Here is a 26,330-nt window from a genome sequence, read left to right as displayed (position 1 = left end):
GAATCTTCAGGTATTTCTTTCTATGTGACTAACTTTGTATATAATTAAGAAAATGCAACATCTAGTTCTAGTACAATCAAGGAAAGAACACAGTTATTTTATCTCTGCAGCAGAAGCAATGCTGGAGACTTGTGTTTCTTTTGGTTAGATTTCCAATTTAGATTACACAGGGCCTCTCTGGAGGCCCCTATGGCTCTGCAGCCACCTCATGTTTGTCACTTGCATGGAGCAGGCATTTTACTACTACATAATGGACCATTTTGCAGAACTATAAACACTGCAAAATACTGGCATGGGGTATTTGGTGAGGATGAAGTGGCTGTCTTGTCACATGGCATGAAAACAAACCTCTTTTTCTCTACAGCATGGCAGCACAAGCAGATTTCCCACATACCTGCTACACCAGCGTTCACAGAATCACAGAATCACAGAATGGCAGGGGTTGGAAGGGACCTCTGTGGGTCATCTAGTCCAACACCCCTGCCAAAGCAGGGTCACCTACAGCAGGCTGCACAGGACCTTGTCCAGGCGGGTCTTGAATATCTCCAGAGAAGGAGACTCCACAACCTCCCTGGGCAGCCTGTTCCAGTGCTCCGTCACCCTCAGAGTGAAGAAGTTCTTCCTCATGTTCAGACGGAACTTCCTGTGCTTCAGTTTGTGCCCATTGCCCCTTGTCCTGTCGCTGGGCACCACTGAAAAGAGCCTGGCCCCATCCTCCTGACACCCACCCTTCAGATATTTATAAGCATTTCTAAGGACCCCTCGCAGCCTTCTCTTCTTCAGGCTAAACAAGCCCAGCTCCCCCAGCCTTTCCTCGTAGGAGAGATGCTCCAGTCCCCTCATCATCCTCTTAGCCCTCCACTGGACTCTCTCCAGCAGCTCCTCATCTTTCTTGAACTGGGGAGCCCAGAACTGGACACAGTACTCCAGGTGGAGCCTCACTAGGGCAGAGTAGAAGGGGAGGAGAACCTCCCTCGACCTGCTGGCCACACTCCTCTTAATGCACCCCAGGAGTCCTGGTCGGCATGTGGGGCTTCAGCCAGGAGTAACATGTCCTTCCTACCTCCATTAGGATCCCTACCTTGTGCAGGGTGATACTGCACAATCTGGTGCTGTGCAGAAATACAGGATGAGTTCCTGTAAGTGTTGTGGTTTTGCTGGCCCAGTGCCACTCCAACCAACCATAGGTTTTTCCCTGGTGGGTTAATCATGTTGTTTTTCTTTGGAGCTAGGTCTGGCAGGAATATTGCTCCAATACAGCATAGTCAGTCCATTATAGAGAACTTGGAACTAAGGCTCATGAGACACAATATAAATAAAGAAAAATCACAATCGTCTGGAAAAAATATCTCAAATGGGATGGTAGAGCCTTACTACATACACAAGGTCATTGGTAAAATAGCATTGAGGTTGAAGAATGACTCAGACTTTGGTTAATTTTCATTCTGTAGGGCAAGCTGACTTTTCTGCCTCTTCATGAATGCATGCAATGGTGGCATGGGCATGTATCCCTGTGTTGACTGCTCGGTGTTAAATCAACCACCCAAACTGAAGGCAAGGCTGGAAGGGCAGCTCTGTCAGCATGGCAGAGTCTCAGCTGTCCCTGGGTGTGAACAATGGCGTGAATGGAAGACCCTGTCTTCCTCCCATTGTCCAGATCAATGACTTGGCCCAAGTGTGCCGCACAGCCATCTGGAGTGTCCTCAAGGAGAAACACTATTTACTCAAGTTTCCTCCCTGTAGAAAGCAGGGCATGACAGCCGGCAGTGAGAGATTACATATGAGGGCAAGACCCAGCAGTGAAGGAACTGATACACAATCATGGTTTATGCTTGGAGACTTGGAAAGGCTCCCAGGTGGCCAGTTTAGGCATAGTGTTTGTGAACTGGTCACTGCAGTTAAACTAGGGAAGGGTAGTCCAAGCCCTCAAAATACTGTCTGTGCTTTGCCAAGGTCTAAGCACCCTGTCCATGGGGTTGCAGGAGATCGCTGACCTAGTCGTGGGCTTGCCTACTGGTACAGGTAGCTGTTTCAAAGTGAAATGTATGTATCACAGAATCACAGAATCACAGAATGGCAGGGGTTGGAAGGGACCTCTGTAGGTCATCTAGTCCAACTCCCTGCCGAAGCAGGGTCACCTACAGCAGGCTGCACAGGACCTTGTCCAGGCGGGTCTTGAATATCTCCAGAGAAGGAGACTCCACAACCTCCCTGGGCAGCCTTTTCCAGTGCTCCATCACACTCAGAGGGAAGAAGTTCTTCCTCATGTTCAGACGGAACTTCCTGTGCTTCAGTTTGTGCCCATTGCCCCTTGTGTGTGTGAAGTGTATGTATGTGTGTGTATGTGTCTGAAGCAAAGGCCAATATATCTGATGGGTTGTATGTCACACTCTGACTCCTGCAAGGAATTCCAAAGCCTCTCACATGCACATTTCTCCTTGAATATGGTTCGTAGAAGTTTCGCGTAGAGTCTGTCCCAAGAAACATCACATCTTCTGGGGCTGGCAGCGTCCAGAGGCAGCAGAGAGGGAAACTGAAGCGGTAAATAGAAAATAACTTTCCTCTGTCCTTTGAAGTCTCACAGATGCGGTGCTGAAGCCAGCCCTCTTGGAAAGCAGAGCAGCTCTCTGGGTTGTAAATTCACGTACGCTGGGGCTCCTTCAGAAATAATTTCCAGCTTCTATGAGCAGAGTTGTGAGAGATCAAAGCCTTAGGTAAGTAGGGCACCTATTATACTGAGCCTTTATCTTTTCTTGAGAGGGTATGGGAGAGAGCAGGAAGTTTGATGATTTTGCAAAGCTAAACCAAAAGTTTATTGTGGTAGCTGGGGGATATCACAGGCATCATCACAGCTGTTTTGAATTTGCATCTCTCAACACCTGATGTCCCCAGTGTAAAAGGAACGTACTCAGGCACTCCAAAAACTTGTAGGGAAAAAGGGAAACGATGCTAACAAGGTATCATCCTTGTTTAACTTATTCTCCTGTGAATTTAGACTGTGCTCGGGGGTGTCATTGTTGAAATTATTTCTGTTGTTCCAATTTGTCAGATGCCTCTTTTTAAAAGCCTAAATATTATTACTGGGGAAAACAGAAGTTTTTAGATATGTCTGTGATGTTGCTGTAGCTCATGTTGCCAGAGTAGAGGGGAAACTATTAATGTACTGAGAAGAACATGGGAGTGTGTGTGAGAAGTCCTAGAAAAATACAATTTCTGCCTAATGTTTTCTTCCCAAACCTGTTCCAGAGTCTTGGCATCCTCAGGTGCGTCTTGGGACACATCAAATAATGGCGAGCCAAAATCTGGATAAGATTTGCAGTAATGCAAACCTGGGTAACATCCCACTATTCCCAGGGCAAAACAGTGAATTTGAACAGGCAAGGAAAGCCAGGCATGACCTGTGTGCCCATGGTGCTCTTGCCTTGCTAAGACACGAGACATTTAATTAACAGGTCCTTTGTTAACTGCCTCCAGTGAGAGTCGTGCTGTTAGAAGGGGAAGTGCTGTGGGGGGATCCTTCGGGGAAGCAGCTTCTGAGGATCGAAACTGAATCGTCCAAAGCTGCTGAGGTGAACACCAGATGGGAAATAGAGCAGTGGGATTTATTCCCATCCGCTGGATGCTGCAGATCGGTTTCGCTGAAGGCACTTGGCACTTACTGCCTAATGCTGCAGGTTGGAGACGTCCACCAGGCCTGGAAAATTCAAAAACCCAGGACAGTCCTTGAATAGCACATACTATCCTAGGTCCATTTCGGACTTCTGCTGGGCCAGAAAATGGCCCTTAATATCTTATTACACAGTGTGAGACTGGGTCTCATGTACTCTGCTTTGCCTGTGATGCTGGAGGAGTGTTTTAACATTAATCCTTTATTAAAAACACGTCAACCATTGTGTTTCAGGAGGCCCTTTCCCAAAATGTCTCCTCTGCTAAAATGGGTATTCATGTGTCTGAGTCTGCTTTTGTGGGGGATTTGAACTCCTTTATGCACTGTGTTGCTCTGAATGAACCTCATTGTAATGAATGTGACATGTTCAAAAAAGTATTTGGTAGTGTTTGAGAGCTCACTGATTAATTCAGGGTAGATAACAGAGGTATGTTGGTAATCACTTGCAATAATGTTTTAAACGTCTCCTGTTGTGGGAGTTTGTGTGCGTTAAACAACTGTAAGTTTAATACGTGTTTTGTGATCTTTCACTTGTTTGCACAGTTAGGTGTGTAGGGTCAAATTCTAATTTATGATCCCGTTGTAAGTTCAAAGTCCTGTAACGTTAATGATATTAACTGTGAATCGCGTTAATGATGTCAGCTTCAGTCACAGAAAAGGTGAGCTGAACTTGAGCAGAAAGCTTGCACAAGCCTTGGCGTACCTCTAATGACATGAGCTCTGAACACACCATTCGTGACTATCTAAGGATGAGTTTCACCTTCACTGGGACCAGATTTTATTCTGTTACTATTCTTTTGCTGAAATTTTATAAAGGTGTCTCTCTTGCCTTTTTAAAGTTCTTTTCTTGTAATGTTCTCTACATTGAACTGCTAATAAGATAGCTGAGAGAGCTGAAAGGTTTCTCTTCAGGTATTAAGCCACGATTGAAACTTCTCCATTTCTCTAGCAGCCTCAAAAATTGTCGCTTTGAACGTCATGCCACTGATATTCTAACAAACTTCTGGGAAACTGAGAGCTTTCACAGCAGCCAAAGGGAAGTAGGCACATGAATCTTCCTGAATTTCACTGGAAGGTGACAACTGTGCTATTGCAAAAGTTAAAATGGAAACTTTGGTCAGGAGTTCTCCTGACAGAAGTGGGCTGTAATGATTACATGGACGTGTGCTGCTTTTAGACTCAGATTGTGACAGCCTTTCTTTACTTACACCTCTTATTTTTTATTTTCCATCACAGTGCAAGCATCAGGGAGTCAGTTTGTGCAACAAACATCTGACATGCCTTAGCACAAATCAAACCAGAACTAACAATGCCAGGGAGGGCTGTCTGAATCCTAATGAGGAATAATAACCTCATTTCTACAGAGCTGTCCCTCCCCAGGGTCTTGTGCTATTCCTTCATATGTTTTGGAGAGAAAGGCTGTTTATAGCCTCATTATAGGGTGTTTAGCATTAAATGTCAGGAAGCGTCTGCTGGCACATTTCTCAGTAGGAGACTTCTAAATTCTGCAAGTGAGTTTGGGTAGCTGTCGTGAATATACATGGGATTTCCCTCCAGAGGTTTGGATCATGTCTTTGAAGGCAAGTTGAAGCTGCCTTGTTGCAAATACACTTCATAAAATAGGGTTCTCCATAAATGGTCACCAATGGTCCAGCTGAATATTCGACAGTAGGTGCGCTAGTCTTCCCTCATTTCAGTAACATCCAGTCTCTGACCCACATCCTAGGCACTGCTGGGAGACCTCCTTTGATGGTGTTATTACTGTGTGTGAAGGCACACTTCCATGAGATGCTGGTTTCAGCCATAAAACTGGCTTAGGAAGTTAACCTCTGTCAGACCCTAGCACCGCAACTCATTGTGCCATGTCTTTGTGAGACCTTGTTTTGAACTCAATTGCTGGAAAGATGTATTAAAAAAGCTAACAAAAAGAAAAAAAGAAAATTAAAAAAGCTTGTGGGTCTGGTTTGTGTGGCAATGACTTCAAGGGGATATAATCAGACCCCCATCAGCTTGTTGGCACTGTGTTGTGCAGACATTGCTTTTATGCCAGCAAGTCAGATAAAGGAACTGGTCCAATAAAAATGCAAACAAACCTTTTCTCTTTTTTTTTGCCAGATCAGCTCCCAGTCTGAGGATGGGGGCGAACACAAGCTTCTCGAGGTGGTTTTTATGTTGAAGCCAATGTCCCATGAAATTACACTGATGCTTTGTGGCATAACCACTCTGTTGGCATGAAGATTTGTACCAAAACGGTCTGAGCTGCGGTGTCCTTAACTCAAAGTGCCCATTTCTTTTCACATGCAAACGGTACATGTTCTCAGACATTCAGTTATGTATGGCTGATAACCTGTGTGGTCTTTGTGGCCTGCACGGCAGATCCTCAAGAATGAAGTAGCACTGGTCCTTGTCCAGAATGTGGAGTGTAATCATGTGGCTGATGGATGCATCTGTGTTTTGGGACCAGTCTTCAGTTAGACTGGTTTTGTCCTTCTGTTTGGATATGCAGGAGGGTCAAACTGCAATCATGTTCTGCTTCATCCATTAGTGTCATGCTAAACTTTCTTATTCCAGAATGGTTGTTGTGCTTACTGCTGGTGGGATGAGCCTCCGCAAGAAACCATTAGAGATCTGTCCATGCCTCTTCCCCAGCACATTACAGCTACGGGGGGAAGCCACAACATAGCAAGATATTTCTAAAGCAGAAACTGAGGATGAAAAAACATGCTCAGGAGCTCTGTACAAACAGACTCTGAATTCACAGAGGATGAGAAAGATAGATTATTGGTCCCACCAATAGTCTAGAAGATGGGAGAGGGGGGAAACACTCCTCAGTATGTTGTATTTTGTAAAGGGGATGACAACTTTTGAAAGAACTCCTCAAAATCTTATGGGAAAGAGCTGAGAGTTGTTAAGGGGAAAAGCAGATCATGTAAGCAGTTCTTGCAAAATGGATTTCCATTAGGCAGCAGCATGTCTTTCTATTCCCCTTAAAAATTGCATCATTCTTAAACGGTAGCTTTGTAACTCCAAACAAAGGGAGTTCTCATGCTACGAAAGCTTTAGTCTCAAGCTGTACTCTTAGTTCCAACTTGTTAGCCATTGTTCAATTGATGTTATTTTTACTTTAGTGGCCAATACTGCAAAGACAGGAAAGAACTGTAATTTTGCATATCCTCCAAGACCAATTCTGAATGCTGTGTAGAAGTCTTCCTATCAGTTCACTGACTCATAGATGCAATGCTTGGAGGCAAAATGCTAGCAGGAGAGGCTGTCACATTACTATTGATATTAAACTTGAAATCTGCACCATGTGGCACCTTTTTCCTTAAGAAGACATTCTTCTCTGTCAATAATAGTGTCATGAACTAATACGGGAACTGGAAAGTAAGCAGAAAAAAGCTTATTCGTTTGTACCCCCTAAAAATGTGAGTATTCCCATTTTAAAACAAAACAAAACAAAACAAAACAAAACAAAACAAAACAAAACAAAACAAAACAAAACAAAACAAAACAAAACTGTTCTTACCAGGACTTTGGGATAGCCTGTGCCTTTGTTACATGACAGAGACTTAGCAATTCTCATCTACCAAGATGTCACTGGTGTGTTTTTAAACACCTTGTAGTCCCTGATGCCTCCTACTTGGTCTCTTGAGGAGGTGAAGAATTATTATTCCCTGTCATGAATAAGAAAATAGAAATATGGCAGCATTAATTACCTCGCCCAGAATCTGTCACAGATGTGAGAAGGGATTTGAGTCCTGTTTTGGTGTTGCTCAGCCTGCTATCTTTCTTTCTTTAGGTTCCCACATCACCCTATTAGTCATAACCATGGCCCGTTATCCACTGGAAGAACTTTAAATAAAATGGTAAACTTTCACTGCCATGTTTGCAATCCTATCTGCTGCACCAAAAATCAAATGATAGATTTAATTTGAAAAGGCTGCAGAGAACTGTAGTACTGACAAGCATCTTTTCATTAGCCGAGAACAAACAGCACAAAAAACCCTCAAACAGACAAGACGGTTAAGGAGAAGTGAGTTATCTTTTTAAAAGCCTTCCACTTCAGTTATTTAGCATATTGCAAGGAAAGTAACAAAAAAAAAAGAATTTGTTTCTTTGAAAAAAATCCTTAATTATTTAAACCTGACACTAATTCTGAATTTTTCAGGCAGAAAATGTCATCAAACCTATAAGTAGGTAAAAAGGCCTACAGGAGCAAATCAAATCTTCTGAATTACCACTGGAAGCTTGCATTATTGAATTGTAGGAAAATCCACAATGCAGCTGTGGCTTGATAAATGCCATTATTTAGATAATCTTTTTTTTAATCTTAAATTTTCATGTTATACCCTATCACAGTTAGGTGATTTTTTTAGATTAGCTCTGTCTCTTCTCTATTTTAGAATTATCTTTGTAAACTCTTTTTAGGCTGAAGAGGGCATTGAAACTTTTGTGTCAAATAGCTGAACTTACATGGGGTTTTTTTGCATAACCATGGCATCCAGAAGCCTGAATCAGGGCTCTGTTGCACTTGGAGCCACAAACTCCTCAAATAATTGATTATCCTACAGAATCTACATCCATTTAATATGTCTTTGTGGGAGGTAGTGAAATGTCTGACCTTTGAGAAAGAATATATTTTGTGATTGAAATTCGGCAAGTGCAGTCCAAGAAAATAAATCTATTGACTGCTGAAAGTTGAGCACAATGTCTCACTTGCATCCCTCGCTGCTGCTTTAGGTGCGGTAGTGTGCACCAGCAGGTTTTTAAGGCTGCACTTCCTTTAAATGAAATAAAGAGTCCTGCCTATGGTATATAATAAAACTTTGTAATACCTGATGTCATACCCGAGTCCAACGATCAATTGCTTTTTATTTACTCAGTGCTGCACAGTGCCATGTTCCACCCACAGCTTTGGGAACTTTGCCTTTTCTCTTGCAGTCCTTGTCGAGTACACGAAGCACGCGGAGACATCCTGTAACTTCCGGATCGCGTTCAGCGTGCCCTTGCAGAGGTTCACCTCCAGATCCTGGAAAGCGTGGTGTTCCCTAGCGAGCTCCGTGGACGAGCTGGGGAGCAGCCTGGCGTGCTCTGCGGAGAAACCATCTAGGGATTTTAAAAGAAGCTGCAGCTTTGTGTATGGTGCTGAAAACAACCCCTTCTGCTGCTTGTGAGAAACAGCTTCAGGTAGAAAAGAAGACACAGAAGTGTCAGGTAGGACAATTTGTTCGTTTCTTCTTCTAGAAGGAAGGTGTAAAAACTTGCATAGAAGCCCTGATTTCAGCTATTTTTTCCTGTGTATTTACTTCCTTTCACTTACTGGACTATTCTGCATCTGAAAATGTTGTTTCTGTATAACGAGTCTTGTGTCTATGTTTTCTTTATGTAGTGCCAGCAGCACACAAAGGTAGCATGAGTTGGGACCACTGCAGTGAGGCTGTAGCAAAGCTCTCTAAAGTCAGTGTAAAAGCACATGTCCGTTTTACTGGCTTTGGATCTAGGCCTCTCTTTTCACCTGTTTAAAACTTAGGAAGAGAGAGACAGGCTTCTCCTTCTCTGTTTGCTTAAATCTAAAAGGTGCTCGGAGCTCTCCCTATCGATGGCATTTTAATGTAACAGTAAAGGCAAGCAACACAGGAACATCTTGCCTCCACCATGGGGGGTTTTGCACCACAGCTGTCTGTCTTCAGAGGAGACGTGCTCTAACTCAGACTGGTAGATAAGCTACTTAACGAGTGTTGTTTCCTGGCCTGTTGTGTACTTAGTGCTAAATGGTCTCACTGCCTTTAAAATTGGAGGGTTCGAGGCTGGGATGCAGCATTTACACCATTTGCTGAAGACCCTTATATAGATATCACAGGCCATTAGTTTTCACCTGGATACGCTTTCACTTAACACAGTTGGTTTTGTTTCAGTTAACTAGTATGTGCCACGCTGTGGAAAGATGTGAGGCCAACTCATGGATGCCCAAAGAATTTATGAACATGGAGAACTGGTTAGATTAAATGCATCCAAAATATCTTCTGTACTACAAAGAAAAATACCCCCTTCCCTCCCGTATCGAATATAGGAAATCTTCCATCCCTCACCTATATCTGAGACTAATTTGACTCTCAACCCAGGGGTGAGACACTCGAGCATGTATTGCAGGAGGATTTTCACCACAAAGCATTGCTTTTCTCTCTCTGCCCATAAAACATGACTATTCAGATACCCTGATGCAGGCAAAATTCCCACAGAAGCTAGCAGCAGATTTGCTAAGCAAGTCTGTGAGGGAAAGCAACATTTTTGTTTTAGCTAAAGTTAACTTGCTGCATTAACCTTAATGTTTACCTCTGCAAATCATAAATTAGTTCAAAATTAGTATTGAAAGGGAAGGTTAAGGCCATACTCTTGGTGGTAGAGGCACTCTCTTTATCTCTCAGTGTTACTTGCTTGCAAACCATTCGAGCAAAATAACCCACAGTTCATGTTACAGAAGTAACTGTTTATTTCCTTTCAAGCAAATGGCTTATTTTTCTTAGCAACAAAAACTCTCTGTGGATCTTTCTTCAGTCAAAAGTGTGGCTTACTGTACTTCTGCTTTGGTTCTAGATGTTTTATTATTCATGACCTACAGATAGTTCAGCATTACTGAAAGTCACTATTCCAGGCATAAGAAAAAAATAACTGGAAGGAAGGCTAATGTGCTGATATCAAAGTAAATGATGCTGTTTTTCGGGAGTATGAATCTCTTCAAGTCAGCCTGGAAACCTGCTTCCAGTTTCATCACCATCAGACAAGACAGATCCCCAGGGCAAGACCAGCCATTTGGCTGGCTGTGTTCGAATACTCGCTGGTGACCCACCTTCCATGCACTTGGCATGGCAGCGTTTAGTCTGGAAAACCGTCCATTCCCTGACACTCCTGGGTCCAGTCTAGGACCCGAAAATGTGGTCAGCATTGGCTGCAGGAGGAGCAGATTTAGGTACTTGCACATATGTAAACTTACATAGAAGTGATGGTGAGAAAACACCGGAGTCCCCAAGATTCATACGGCAGGAAAGCTCAAAGAAGTGAGTTCTGCTCTACTGTCTGTAGCCAATGTACATATTTAAATATATTTATATAAATATGATATTATGTAAATTTATTGTATATTATTATTTTTATATAAATATTTATTTATAAAAAATTTATATTTAAAGCTGAATTTCTCATCTCTAAAATTGAATTATGCAATGTTAATAGTGCTTCCAATGCCATACCTCAAGCAGGAGCACTGAAAGGAGGAAACGCAGGCAGAGCACAGTCCGTTAAAGACTTTGGTTTCTTCCACATGCTCCAGTGATGGACAGCAGTGTGAGATGTTTAGACTGCGGGCTGGGAAATACTATGGTGGATCTAAGGTCAAAGCTGGGTGTATGCCCTGCACACATGGCTGATAACTATGATCCATAGATAAAGACTCCTTTTCCCTTTCCCTGCCTCTCTCCAGAGGCTTGTGCAGCTCCCTGCCCGCACCTTTAGGTTGTTCAGTGTTTGGCTTTCATCCATTCCTTCCTTCCGACCCCACTGTTCATCTCATCCTGAGTTTACTGTGGACTTGCAGCTACTGCGGGTTGCAGTTCCAGTGGCCGTCTGGATTACCTGTTAGTTTTGCATTAAGACCTTCTCTTTCTTTCCCTTGCTCTTTGGTAAGAGCTGTTGTGTGCAATTTATACTGTTGTTGTCATCAGGAATGTTGCCAATGCTTTCCCCACCTACCATTTTGTTTCTTGGACAAACAAGATTTAGTTTACTTTTCCATCTTAAATCTACAGCTTTGGCTTTACAACGGTATGAAAGATATTGATACAGGTGTGAGGGGAGTGAGAACAATGGTTTCGCTTAGTTTGTGCTTGGCTGCAACAGAGTGCTGTCTGGCATCCCAATTAGGATTGCTGTCCCTGCTCTTCTCTTCTAGACCCCTCCACCCTTGGTGCGGTGTCCTTGTAGACTCTGGGGAAACCGTCTCTATCTCAGAGTCTTTCTTTCCATGGGCTCTGGCCCTGCACCGGGGTGGGATGGCTGGAGTGGTAAATACCTCACATGTCTCCTGAAGGCTGCCGCCCCATAAAAAAGCCATCCAAACTGACCTGTACCTGCTCCTGAGTTGATCTAATTTGTGGGAACTGTCGTGTGAGCATAAACTGAAATTGATCGTGATTTATTTTTATTTGCGGGGCTGTAAGCCGTGAATACTCTGATTAACATCCTCTTCCGCTGTATCTGCTGCAAGAGGAACCAATGCCTCATCTGTCTGTGTTGGACTTCCCAAGTACCTTGGAGGAAGCCCCAGGCTCCATTCATTGCAAACACAGGCATCTACCTATAAGCACATTAAACTCACTGTTTTCCAGTGCTTTTCACTACCCTTGTATCCATTGAGCAGTGAGTTTGTCATTCAGTTTAGGTCTGACTCTAGGGCTGTTTCACTTCATCCTAGTATGCTCCTAAAGTTTCTTTTTTACACATGTGAATCCTTTTGCTTATGCTGCCTCACCTTCACAGCTCCCTAAGTGCCTTCTTGCGAGCCTTTTCCATCAAGTGCTGTAAAAGCCTCTGGGCAGGCCCCTTCTTGTTCCATTAACAAGCAGAAGACTAGAAACATGAACCAAAAACCTGATCAAAACTGTAGGACACTTACAAGATGAGCTGCAGACTGAAACCAGCTTCCAAGAAATCGTTCTTTCAGAAACTTTCCACCACACCTCACATTGATTAATGAAGCAATACATACTTTGGTCTATTTAAATTTCTTGCCTCACTGGCATGGTTGCCTCATGTCATGAACGTTTTTGGAGTGTCAAGGTGTAGCTGTGCGACCCAGAACTTTACCATGTGCCAGAGAAGCCACCAGACATTAGTTTTGACTCTGTCTGCTTGTCAGAGGGCATAATTTTCTGGATCATTACCACAGTTTCCTTTCTGGTCAACCCTTGCTGCAAGTGAGCTGGCCAGGCTAACATGCTTTTCTTTATTTGGTTCACAAACAAAATTTCTTCTCTGCATTTTTCCTGAAGTATTGTAAACATTCTCTTCCCAAACATGCTCCACAAACTCACTTGGGACACTGCCTTTGCTGAACCTCTTTGTGTTTTGTACTAGTTTTGCTCCTATGGCCGAAATAGCAACCTGACTGTAGGAAAAAATTCAAGTCCATGACTTTCTGGGCAGGCACAACCTGTTCAGCAGATGGCATGCAAAGAAACAGTCAGGCCTCTGTTGGAGCTGTTTACATCTCTGTACCATGCTTGTCCCCAATGCTAATCCAATCTTGCTTTTGCTAAGAGAAATTATGACTTTCACTTACTGACACAAGGCATTTATTTTGTTCTAATTAGGCTATCTTTGCAAAGGTCTTTAGGGATTACATGTGTTTTCCAGTACTTTGCTTAATTCCAGGGAACTTGACCAGACACTAACAGTCCTAAGAAGACATTTCTTTTTCACCCAAGCCCTGCAAATACAGGCTGCCAAACTAGCCAAAGAGGTTACGTAGGCAGACGTACACTTGGGTACTAGTAGTGTAATTTGGAGTTGGGCGATAGGCAGAGCCTTGCAGAGCTCTGCTTTTGAGATATGCCACAACTCTACTGAGGAGCGCTTTATTGCTTGCCAAGATTCAAAGCTATAATAAAGTTAAAAATGTAGTTTTGGAAATAATGGAACATGGCACAAAAAAGAATCTAGAATAACAAAACACACCCTGAAGATTATGCTTAACAGTACAGTTTCTCATTGGGTGTCCTAAGCCTCATGTGGCTTCCACTTCTCTTTTTATTATTTTAAGTTGGGATGTCCTGTCATTATCTGAAGATTATCTGTCTCCTTGGGGGGAGGAGGCACTGAAAAAAGGTTGAGCTTTTCTTTCTGTGCCACACTCAGCCAGAGGGCTATGCCTTTTTGCTTGTGTTTTGGTTTTTTTTTCACTTCCTTCTTAAACTCCTTTGTTTACTCCTTCTGTCTAGGCATTTGGTGTGCACAGTACTGCTGAAACCTTACTTAATTCCCTTTTGTCTCTCAGAGTCTTTGATGAAGTTTTCTGTTGTGTGCCTTCACTAGCACATTCCTAGCTTCAGGCGGTGTCTCATTGCCTTCTGGAGATGCACCGGTAAAACCTTGATCACTCTATCAGAAACAGCAAATGCTGTCTTTCCTTACAGGGCCCACAACTAATTTTAGCCTGCAAGCAGCACATGAAAACCAAACATGGTATGACAAATTGTAATGCTGGGAAAATGGTGTTTAATTTAAATACCTGCCTCCCTTTCTATATATCTCCTCGATTTTAAAAGGATCTTCTGTGATACTGCACGACATCCCAACAGGAGAATTGGCAGCGATTAACCCCACATAAGAGTTATACCCCCAGTATCCTTGTGGCTGTGTGTACTGCTGTGTGTGTTTCTCACTGACTTAGCTGCTGCTGCCTTCTCCCCCTCCCGGTTCTCCTGAACTGCTGGGAGAAGAACATACCCTTCTTAACTCTGCCATCACATCCTGAAGGCCCTGTGTACCCATCAGGTTATTCCTCACTTTCATAAGGCTGCAGAGAGATTTATATGCATAACTTAGACTAGATATTAGGAAGAAATTCTTCACCGTGAGGGTGGTGAGGCCCTGGCACTGGCTGCCCAGAGAAGCTGTGGCTGCCCCCTCCCTAGCAGTGTTCAAGGCCAGGTTGGATGGGGCTTTGAGCAACCTGGTCTGGTGGAAGGTGTCCCTGCCCACAGCAGGGGGATGGAAGAGATGATATGTAAGGTCCGTTCTAACACAAACCATTCTATGAGTCTGTGATTCTATGAACTTCCATTTGAGTTAGTGGACATTCACCGCTTAAACGCCGACTGTCTGTGCACGGAGATGAGAATAATTCAGGTCTTTGTTCTCAGCCATGTAAGTGCAGAGGAACGTGAATTCCTGTTAGACACCTGGAGAACATATAACAGAACAATCTAACGTAAAATAAACTGGCACTGAATAAAAGCAAAGGCTGGCAGTGCCAGGACCTGGCATGCCCGTGCTGTGGCTGTGCTGGTGCAGCTGTGGTTATATACAGCTTATTTACTGCCAAGGTGATGCTGCAATTGAAGAGCAACTGTTGATAATAATATTGTGCAGTTTCCTTGGGGAAATCTCTAGGGAAATCGGTGGGTTTGTGCCTACTTATGCCAGGGTATATCAGCATAGACATTTTAGATCTTTGGTTAATTAGCTAAAATTTGATGTTTCAAAGGGGAGACAAATTCTCTTTTCTCGATACAGTAGGCTTACTGGGCCTTCTTTTATAAGATGGCTAATTTTTTTCCTGATTCCATCCTGACCATGCTCCTTTGCCACCACGCAGAGGTTTCCTTATTTTCCTCAGAGCTCACAGGACTCGAGTTATGACAGGACGAGAAGTCACTCGGTCCTAGTCATCGACACTAGAATAATATACTCCTGCATGCTTCTGTCTTCTTTTGGGACCAGGCCCCTACGGAATGCTGGTGCTGCTGCACATCTCTAAAGTGAACATCAGTTCATCACCCCTGAGGTCCCTCTGACCTCTCTGAAGTGGGCCATCTTACCACCATCTAACCAGCAAAAGCTGTAATAATATAATAAGGACCTAATTAAGAAAATATTATATTACTATAAAATACACAAAAGATCATTGATACTAGGGAGAATTTTATGGAAGGCAGCAGGTTGCCTCCATATTTTTCCTGGCAGCATAGATGTGATTGTAACCTGGAAAAGAGAGAGTATAGATATGCGTGCACATGATGTATTTAATTTGGAATTATGGTTAAAGTGTTTATGAGCATAATGAATGTGACATGATATTTAAAGGAATCCTCTCAGAATGCCACTGAGTTTTTCATGTGAAGGATAACTGACTGCCAAAGCAATATATAATGGAAACCACGAGGGGCTTAAAGAAATAAATCCCAGATCTCTTGGATGATGCTGTAGGAAATGCAGAAGCAATCTGCTCTCCGCAGATCCAGGGATCTCCCATCCTCTCCACACACACTTAGTGCAGAAAACTGTGAAAGTGGCAACGAGGGACAGGGCTGCATTGCCGCAGTATGAAACAGCCTGTCCAGCACAATTACCATCTGGAAAACTGAAGGGCAGATCCATTGCAGCCCTGTCTTCCTTTGCCTGCTGAGCTCTCCTAGCACGCTTGTTAGGCACCGGTGCTTGCTCTCCCACGGCAGTGGAGTTTACAGAGAGAGTGCACAGGCTAAGCACAACCAGGGCTACAGCATCTCTGGGAGGCTACAGGAGGTTGAACATTGTATAGCCATTATACGGCCCTTCGGGAACAGGCTGCCCGGGGAAGTGGTGGAGTCACCGTCCCTGGAGGTGTTCAAAAAACATACAGATGTGGCACTTTGGGATATGGTTTAGTAGTGTTGAGTTGATGGTTGGACTTGATGATCTTTTCCAACCTATGATTCTATGATTATACTGTGCCAAAAGTGCTGTTTCTCCCATGAGTGCAGCCCATTTTTCCCATATGCACAGCTCGTGGGAAGACTCTGTAAAATGCCAAAGCTTTTTGTTAGCTCTGCATGGGTTGGATTTCCTCTGTGTGTTTAATCACGGGGTCCCACTGAGGGGTATCCTAATTCCTCAGTGGTATGAGCTGGGTTTTTTGATGTGTATCTGAGGAGCGTGCATGTGACAGTGTTTGAAGTGTCACCAGATACAGCATATGTGTTTGTGGCAGCTACTGCCTTGCAAATAACGGCAGGAGGTCTTGTGTAATACCCGTGTTACAAAGGGCACTTTAGTCAGAGGCTCTAACAAGCTGGGCTGTTGCTTTGCCCTCAGCTATTGATTTTTCTATTCACATAGGCATGATTAGCTTTTAACGAGCCCTCCCAAGCATCCCCCCTGAGATTCCACTTTGTTCACTGACGGTGATTAGGAACTGCGTGCTAAAAGCAGTGTGGACACATCTGGGGTTTGCTGCAGTAGCTGATTAATCCCTGTGCTTTCCCTGTGCAGTCAGGCATGTGCAGTGTCATAGGCAAATGAAAAGATGCAGATTTATAGTCCAGGAAAGTAATCCTCAGACAGGTGGATCTCCATCAGCTCCCACTGATTTCTGTGTCCATCAAATCACCTAGTTTCTCATGGGATCACAGCAAACATTTCAGGTACCCAGGAGACATACCTCCTTGCAGCAGCCCCTTACCTACTACAGCAATGAAATTTTTGGCCAGGAGGGAGTTTGTAAACACAAGATCCCAAATCTGGTGGGAATTGGCCCTCAGAGACAAGATGATCTTGGGTCTCATTCCCTGCAGAACTGAGCTCAGCTTTATCTCCCCTTCAGTATAATCTGAGCAGCTGAAGCCATGTGAAAGCTCTTTGACCAACAGGTTTTTAGCTCTACTCCGTCTCCTATGGTCTGCAAGGGGACGATCACGACAGACTATTTTAATTTCTGTTTTAAAACGTCAGGAGGTATCACATTTGCAGGTGTTGGAGCCAGGACGATGAGACAGTAGACACCAGAGCAAGTTGCTTTTCTCTTTTTAAAGACAAGAAGCTGCGCCTTTGTGGATTTCTTATGATTTTCCCCAGATAATCATTGTTTGTTAAGGGCCTGGAGTACTGGGCAAGGGGCTTTGATGGAGAAAGGGAATTTCTAGCCATGCAGCCTTCCATCCCTGCTGCAGGTAAGTGGCACTCCACTGAATCCTGATCAGTATGAGTCACGTTACTCTGCACACACCTACTGAAACTATTTTCTGACCATTTCCATTTGGCATGTACCTTACAGCACTGTGTTGGCTCCCAGATGCTGGAGTAACTGGTGAGGTATGGGAACATTTCTGTCTGAACCTGCAGTGCTGAAGCTGCACACTTCAGATCACACCCAGAGAGATGGATGCACACGGGTACAAAGCCCGAGCATCCCTTCAAACTGAGTCTGGGTTTCTACAAGTTTATCAGTTCCTTGGAGGAGCAGCTAAATGAATTTGGCTGAGTAGCTCCCAACAGGCAAGGACAGCCCTAGAGCAACTAGTCACTTCGTGACATTGCCTTCCTGCGTCCAATTCTTTTTCCTCCCACAGTCTGGTCATGATGACAGGACTATGTAGGATTTCTTTTTCCCTTCCCCTGCAGCATCGTGGTGTGCTTTCTGTTGCCAGCTGGACAGTTTCACCTGCCACATCCTCTGCAGGGATGAAGCACACTGCTAGTACACTTTATCTTTCCTCACCTGTGATTCAGTATGTTTTGGGACCTTTGGTCTTTCATTATTCACTTTATGATTGTGCTGGTGTTTCCTGGACTACCGCAATTTGCAAATTGTAGGTTCCTCCTACACCATATTTTTTAAACAGTGTTCTGATATTCAAGGGGTGGGCATCAATGTCCCAATTTGTTTCTTTCAGTCTTGTATTTCTTCTGCATGCCACACCAACTTTCAACAGCAAGAGGACGCAGAAAGTCTCTCACAGCAAGGGCAGGTGGCACAAGATGACTATCTGCCCTCTTGTAGCCATTGCAGGTGCTCATAACAACAGATGTCTGAGGGGTCCCTAAAGTGAAGTATGCTCCTTATCCTCCCCCTCCACAAGGAGCTCCTCACTGGCCAGGACTAGTCAGGAAAGGTCAGAAAAGCTGGGATGAGGAAACCATAGGCTGTGGGAGGAGATTTGGTCATCTAAGCCTGACCCTCAGTGGTCTGTAAGGAAGCCCTTCAGCACCATGTAGAAAGGCTTTTCTGGAGTTGTGACTCACACGGTTAGTGTGAACAATGTGCTTGTGTTGTTTTGGGAGCTGGAGATGAGACTGTTTGGGTGGAAAAGATTCCTGGACATTGCATCAGTTCCAGCTGTTGGGAGAGTCCTGCTTGGCTCTGTCGGCCGCAGCCACTTCTCTGCAGTGAGAGATACCAGCTATGGTAGATCACATCAAGCTTCAAACCTTGCAGTTCAGCACTTGCAGACTGCTGTTACGAGACAGTAAGGGGAAGCAGAGTTCATCAGTGTTCCTTTTGAACTATATAGGAGAGTGGAGAAAGCATCTGGGTTGGCAGTAATTTTAATAACAGTATTGACATAGGGAGGGCTTCTCACAAAGACTGATGTTTAGTTTAACTCTACAAAGTGGGATGCTCCAGGGTGTGTTTCTCTCCTATGTTCTACTTACCCTCTCCAGTTACTTGGGGGCATACTAAGCCATTCAAAGCCTGACTAGGTCACCAGGCATGTTCGGGCCCTGTGTGCTCCAGAGAGGGTCCTCTGCTCTCTCAGCTTTGCTGTTTGGAGGGAGAGCAAATCTGGTCTGGAGGCCCTCTCTGGGCTGAGGGCATCCCTTAAACATCAGTGTCAGTGAGTCTTCAGTTTTGTATCTTGATCATGGCTGAAATGCAGCACAGGCTGAATGACTGGACGTCATTCTGCCAGATACAGTCCTACTGTAAGGTCTTAATGGCGTGAATTTAAATCCATCCCACTCTAAGATAGCCCTCTGTGACTAGTGGGCAGTTGGGAAAGTGGAGGGTTCAAAGGTGAAGCACCATTGTTTGGAGGTAGCTGTCTGGTCAAGAAAACAGCTCATTTACTGGAAGGGCAACAGGCTGAACTACTTCTTCCCACAACTATGGGTCGTAGCACACTCACTGCTGCCTTGCTGCAGCTGGTCAGCTGAATCTCTGCCCAAACCATGCTGGCTGCAGTGGGAGCTCAGACACCCAGCATACATGTATACCCTTTATGCAGGCACTCAAATTTAGACAACTGGCGTTGCAGGCTGCAGCCCTTCCTGGTGTGTTCAGAGATTTGCAAAGAAGGATGCGAATGGTGTGATTATTGGGAAGATGCTACCCAGGGACCAAAGTGTAAGGCAAGGATGAGAGACCTCAGAGCTGAGCTCCTAACACTGAGTCACTCCCACGCTTCTGAGTGCTTCCACCTGTGCTGAGCTTCCCTACACGAGCAGGTTCACTGAAGTCCATGGGGAAAGCATAGCTGAGGGAAAAAGTCATTGCCAATGTATCTAAGGTGGATTTCAGTGCCAAAAAAAATCATTTAAAAACAAGCCTACCCAATTTTTAGCTATTTTAAAGTCTAAACAAGCCCCAGGGCCAGCTATTTTATGGTTGGGTCCACTCTCAAGTCAAAGAAAGGAGATGAACCTAACTCTAGGAAGGAAGAAACGACTCTGGCCGAAGTCAAAGTGGTAACAAGCAAGTATAAAGACAACAGCAAAGAAAGCGGGAGTAGTGTGGAATGAATCACTGTTAGCTAACGTATTAAAATAGAGGGGGAAAAAAGCAGAAGAAAGTTCTAAGAAGGAGGAAAACTCCAGAATTAAGCAAGATCAAGAGGTTGTCCAAATACACAGAAGAACTGAATTTAATCCAGATCCTTGTACTTTTGGTTGCAGGAAAAAACGTGATTCTTGTGGCTGTTGCTGTTGAGATGGGGTGTGGGTGGTAAGAACGTGAGAAATGTCTAGTGCAGGGGAAATTCCTTCTCAAGTTAGATGCTTTTCAGTTCGAAATCATCTGAAAATGACCTGGGTCTTGAAGACGTACGTCCAATGCACCATGCCCCATGTTAGCTATTTGTACAGATACTTTATGTTGGCATTAGGAAGCAAATTCAATGAACATTGGCTCAGATAGGTGTAGCTTGGAAGAATAACCATGGAGTCATTGCAAAGGGGCATAGGATCTTGTTCTACCTTCAGAAATTGCTTATGGTGCTCCAGGGTCCTCTTCATTGCTGCTCTGCACTTAAACCTTCATGACCACTGGAGTACTGCCATTGCAGCATCCAGGGACCTCCTTAGATTTTCTCTTGACAGGACTTCAGAAAATTTCACCTTCTAGAAAATACTCTTGGCAAAGCCTTGACTCTCATGTAACTGTAATTAATCAGCTCATTAATACGTTCAAGTGTTTGTGGGTAGGTTTAAAATTAATTCTAACAGTGTTCACATAAATCTGGTGGGAAAACACAGAAGATGAAGGAAAAAACAGAGATAAATACTTGTAGAAATCTTTTATGTTAAACTTTCCCTTGCTGTCTGCAATAAATTGGCACATTTCTGGCAGGCATTAATGTCAACACAACTTAGAGAAAGAATATGGTGATCTTACAGTAATTGCAATTCACAGGTATAGAGAAGCAGGAGGTGGATTAAAGTTGTAGTTGGCCCAGTTTTACCCTTGTAGTGCACCTGGTAGGTAAAATGCCAGGAGACTGGCATGTAGAGGGCACTGTGCTGTGAAGCGCCCCACAATTTGTAGAAAAGAAGTGGATGGTTGGTTTTTGAAGGTGGGAGAATGAGTGGGAAGGTGAGGAGGCTCACGGGTGTGTGGAAGGTCTTTGGTGAGGAGGGTCCCCTCGACAGCGGCGAGGTCAGGCAGGTGTCCTGGAGGCCAAGTGAAGGTCATGCTCTCAGGGATGAGCAAGCCCTGATGTTTCGACGCCGAAGCAATCCTCCGGCTGGCTGGAGGAAGCTCTGCAGCTGAGTTATGCAATTGTGCTCTGCAAGTTTTTTTTCTCTGCAGAGTTTTTGCAACTCACAACCATTGGAAAGTGTGTGAGGTGGAGCCTTAGGATCAGCTTGTAGGACAGTGTCTCTGGGATTAAGGAGTCGTGACCGACTCCAGCATTACGGACGCAGAGAGAGGGGCTGCTGCTGGGAAATGTATCCCTTACCAAGTTCATCCTTTTTTAAAGCAATTTGATATGTTGGACTCTTTTACTCGCTTGGTTTCCTTTTGAAAGCTTCCGCGTCCGCAGGAGGTAGGTAAGGCGAGCAGCAGTTGCCTTTGGAATTAGTTGTGGTGCCCCAAGCCTAGGTGCTCTGCTTTCCTGCTTTACTCTTCCGCAGCTCGTTGTGCTTGAAGCGTTTTATTTTTAAGGGAGCTCCTATGCTCTCCCTATCTACAGGAAACAGAATTTAAAAGAAAAAAAAAAAAAAGAAGGAAGAATTTGGCCAGGAGCCAAGCCCAGTGACTGAAGTAAGAAGTAGGGAACTTGGAGTAAGTTTAGTTACCGGGACACTGCATGGCAGAGTGGGTCTGAGGTGGATTTTAAGGGGCCCATTTCACAGTGCAAAGAAACTGGGCTTTATTAGATGAATGTCCTGGCGCTGTGACTACAAGAGAAGCTGTTGGTCTTGGGAGGGGATAAAGCTGCGTGTAAATGAGAAGAGAGGAGTGTACCGGAGTGCTATGGAGGGCAGCAGCTTTGCTGCTGTGACGTTTACGAGCCTTCAAGGGTAAGTTTTAATGCTTTCCTTCAGCTCATTTGTTTTCTCTCTCAGTTTTTGGGGGGACAGAGGACTTGCGTTTTTTTCGGGGCTTTGCAAAGCTTAATCAAAGTTCTTGGGGCTGAGCTTTTTCTCTGCAGGCGAGCTGATAGAATTCTGGGTGGAGTGAACTGAGCTGTGCATGATTTCGAGCAGCAGCAGCCGCCCCAGGGAAGCCACTGTTGTTCGCGTTGTTTCGGGGGGAGCGGACTGCAGCCGGCGTTTCTGCCCGGGAACTCTCCCTGCCCCAGCTGTTGATGGGTAACTTGAGCATTGCAACCAACTTACCCAAAAGGAGCCGGATGCAAATTTTTGACTGCCGTTCTGGTGTCAGTTTAAAGAGTGTCTTAATGAAGACAGATGGAGGATATTGGATCATTACTTTAAAACGTGGCAGATAACAGACTGAGTCTGTTTCCCAGCAATTACAGCTAATTGCATTGGCAGCTTTGAGTGTAGGGAGTAGGAGCAAACACTTTCTTGAAAGTTTCTGTATGTGTAGCTTGGAATAGCAGCAGAAAATAGCTGGAGGGCTAGCTCACCTCATCCAGGACACCTCTTCAGGTATTTAAAATGCTGAGGAGGTTTCAGGGATACTTTAAAACCCTTCGCACCAAGCTAGTAGATTTAAACCAGAGTCACCGCTCCATTTGTAAGCCCTGATGCCCAGAGTGACCATTTATAGCTGCTCAAACTTATTCAACAGGTTGAATTCAGGCAAATCTGATCTCAGCCCTGAAAGAGTGTTATTCTGGGACTAAAACCACACATTTCGGTTGTCCGTCCTGCAGCTTGCTGTCTGTGTTTCCCACCTGCAAAGCAGGGAGTGGTACAGCACATGCTACTCCCTGTTTTGCTCTTGAAGTGTTCAGACACAAGAAGATGTAAGGGGAGGTGGAGAAATACAAACCCTAATGTATTCCAATGTTAAAAGGTGATTTGTACTAATTATTTCTAGTGGCTGAAATCATTGTGATTGCTTTCAACAGGGGAAAGCAAACGCATCACACTCTTTGGAACCAAAATCTGAACAATTTGACTGAAACAGTTAATACACTAGAAGTTTAAAAGGGGGCCCTTTGCAAATATGCCTTTCCGTGGCACGTTACAAGGTCAGTCCATGCCAGGTGTGCCAGGCCTTTACACTGCTCTTGCCAGGGCATTAGCAAACATCACGTCAACTTTGAAGTCCTTCTCCGTGATACCTGGGAGTGAACGTGACTCTCTTGCTTTAGCGCCTGACATTGTGCATCCTCTTAGAAGGTGCGCAGCTGAGGAATGGAGAAAACAGGGAGTCTGGGAAGCTAATGTATTTTAAACCCTTAATGTTTTCTGAGTTGTGCCTCCAAATCCAGTTTAAAGTGATACATGTCCAAAATTTAGGGACTTAGATTTGGTTCATCTTGTGGTATTTAACATTACTCCACCAAGCGCACTGGGCAGCACAGGCAGTCTTGAACCTCTTCTGTCTCAGTGCCCAGTGCTTGGGATCTACTTTCTCATACACTGAGCTACTGGTTGGATATTTAGTACTTTAGCCAGAAAAAAAAAAAAAGAAAAGGAAAAAGAAAGTTCTAAGACCTGTGGGTATTTCTGAATGTTACATCAGAACATGGATTAAAAATAATTTAACTTATAAACCTTGCTTATATGCAAAAACTGACCTGACATGGAAAGCCAGTGAGGGGAGGCATGGTAAGCTTTCTGAATTTTCACCTGGACAGTGCTATTTAAATCTTTTAGGGTGTAGACTTACCATGTTATGTTTGGTAGCAAAACTGACTGGGGAAATCTTGTTCTCCTGCCTAATTTTCCTGGGCTCTGGGTGCTTGCTTGTAGTATTACAACACAATTCGCTGCCCCCTCAGATCTGCTACAGCCGCTTCTTGGGCAGGAATTTCGGTCTGTACTGAACTACACCCCATGGTCTGGATTAAAATAACACTTCCAAAAATGAATGTATTTAACATGGATAATTTCACAGAGTCTGGGAACAAGGTGATGGGAGCAGAGCATCAAGTATTTTCTAATTCATATTTATCATTGAATCTAATGTATCGTGTAGCTACGTCCAGAGAAACAGGGCCAAGGGACCAGCCATGCTTTCCATCTGCAACATCTGCTCTCCATTTATCTGAGTTGTGCCGTGTCTTTTCTCATTTTGCTGTTCATCACTGCAGTGGTGGGAAGTGCTTCCCTCCACCTCCAGTCTGCAGTGCAGCCCTTAGTGAGCCGTGGTTTTGGGTTAGGCTGTAGCCGTTGCAAATTCCATGTGCCATAGCTCATTGCAACCTGCCCCTTATGCAGGGGGAGCTTTACAGCAGTGTTCTCAAGCCAAATCTGGCTCTTGACTCTCTTAAATAAGGCTGAGCTTGGTCTGCGAGAAAGCATTCCTTCCATATTAAAGACCCATTAAAGTAGCTTCTTGCTGTGGATATTAAAGTGCTCAGAGCTCATGATTAAACTGTCAGTAGCCATAAAGCAGGTGAATTGTCTTTGGGGAAGTGTAAGCCACGGCTAGATAATATGTAGAGCACTGCCAGTCCAAAAGCCTTCTATAGTGAGAAGGGATAGTTAATTTGTAGCTTATACTCCCTAAATCCCTGTAAATGAAGAACTGGGAATCTGAGCATTAAATGATTTTTGCTATAGGTTTTGGAAACATGGGGAAGTAACACATGTCCTGTTAAGCAGAGGAGTTGGACCTGTGTGATTACTCGAGCACTGTGAGCTCCCGTTGATTACTGAACAGTCAAGGGTACCTGGAATAAACAGAAATGAAAAAAAAAATGGAGTGGAAAATGGATCAACAAAAAAAGTCCAGAAGGGCTGACACAGACTGTGGAAGGCAGCTTGAGGAGATTGAAGCAGTGCTTCACTTTTGCCTCTGAAAATAGCCAGTGCCAGGGAAAATGAAGGCAAACAGGAAATTGCCATTTTTCTTACTATAGAAAATTTTCATGTGTTTTATGGGTTTTCAGTTAGTTCAGGAACAGGAGACTGTGAAAGTGTCTTACCAAAATTAGAGAAATACTTCATGCCACATGAAAATGAAACATGAGAGAGATCATTTTTTCCAGAAAGCGCAAAGGGAAATTGAAACCATAGCAGTGTATGTGAGTGATACGAGGCTGAAGACCCATCATTGCGATTCTGGAAGCTTGGAATTAAAAAATAGAGAGATACATAAAGAAAACAGAACAGGGACATGAATTTTTATTACAGGTGGAATCTGGGGAAAAAATACCCTGAGGGAGACTGTTGATAGATACGGGTGCAAAAATGTTGCACCCTGAAGGTAGGAATGAGATTCCAAAACACCCTGAGAAAAAAAAATGGGACTGAAAGGCAGGCAGAGCTAAGGGCAGGCAAGAGACCACATCTGTCTGTAGAAGTTGTGACAGCTAACACAAAAAGAGCAGGACTTGGAGCACCACCGAAAGGGACAACGCCACCACCATTTGCTTAGGTTTGTTTTCACCCTTGCAGCCAGTGCTGAATGGACTTTTGGACTGAAAGCAGACATCTGGAAGGGTGAAGGTGTACTGGCACAAGCTCCGGTGTGAGTGGACAGGCACACGCAGAAGCGATAGCCAGCATGAGAGTGGCTTGCTAGGTAAAAAAGTATGAGGATTAGATGTGTGATTCAATAACAAAGCAGCAAAGGAAGATATTTGCAATATTATGAAAATCAAGGGTGCACCTCAGAGCAATAGGGGTGTGTCAAGCCCTTAATGCCATCATATGTGTGCCCATTGAATACTGACACATTCTCAAATGTCATTGTGGTTTGGGCAAGCCACGAACTGAGTTTTACGTAAGGGATCAGGTCAGTTTGGGAAGGATTCATAACTCCTGCGCTTTAGCTAAGTAAGCAGCTATGCTAAATCTGTGTGGTGGAAATGACATACCGGAGAGGTAATTGGTACAAATGGATATCTCAAAGCTATCACCCACATCTGGCCTAAAAGACAAGGTTTTATAGGAATGGTGAGCCTGTAGGGGTATTTGTGCTGGCCATGGCGGTAACTTAAATTTGCTGCTGAGTGAAGATGCTCAATGAATGCAATCCTAATCAAACGCACTGAGAAGCCGAAGGAATTAAAGATGCCCTCCTTGCCAAAATAGTGCATTGTTGCAGTGCTGTTGTCATACTGCAGTCACACCAGAAACCAGTGATTAAAGAACCACAGTAATTAACAAAAGCCATGTGTCAGAGCTGAAGGAAGTTTCAGGTTTTTGTTTGTGAGACAGGAATCTTAACTCTATTGTTTGTTTCATGTTATTACTGCTGAAAGAAGGCTTATAACCACCCTCTCTTCTCTGGTTCCCCACAAATATAAACATCCTTTTTCTCCCT

The 26,330-nt window shown here is 44.1% G+C and overlaps 1 protein-coding gene across 2 annotated transcripts in view; it reads left to right on the top strand.

Moving 5' to 3' along the window:
* Window positions 1–8,644: 8,644 nt before the first annotated feature.
* The window catches only part of LOC104336834 (phospholipid-transporting ATPase ID), an 88,485-nt gene continuing 70,799 nt past the window's right edge, over window positions 8,645–26,330 (top strand). The window contains exon 1 of one of the 2 annotated variants that reach the window (XM_075447157.1): window positions 8,645–8,881. The gene's annotated coding sequence lies outside the window, so the exon portion shown is untranslated. Of the gene's footprint in view, window positions 8,882–21,770; window positions 21,941–26,330 lie in introns of those variants that run through there. The other variant, XM_075447158.1, reaches the window with a different exon arrangement.

The sequence above is a fragment of the Opisthocomus hoazin genome, chromosome Z (genome assembly GCF_030867145.1).
Source record: "Opisthocomus hoazin isolate bOpiHoa1 chromosome Z, bOpiHoa1.hap1, whole genome shotgun sequence".
Taxonomy (NCBI): domain Eukaryota; kingdom Metazoa; phylum Chordata; class Aves; order Opisthocomiformes; family Opisthocomidae; genus Opisthocomus; species Opisthocomus hoazin.
The sequence above is the reverse complement of the archived record's forward strand: the minus strand, read 5'-3'. Positions and strand labels throughout refer to the sequence as shown.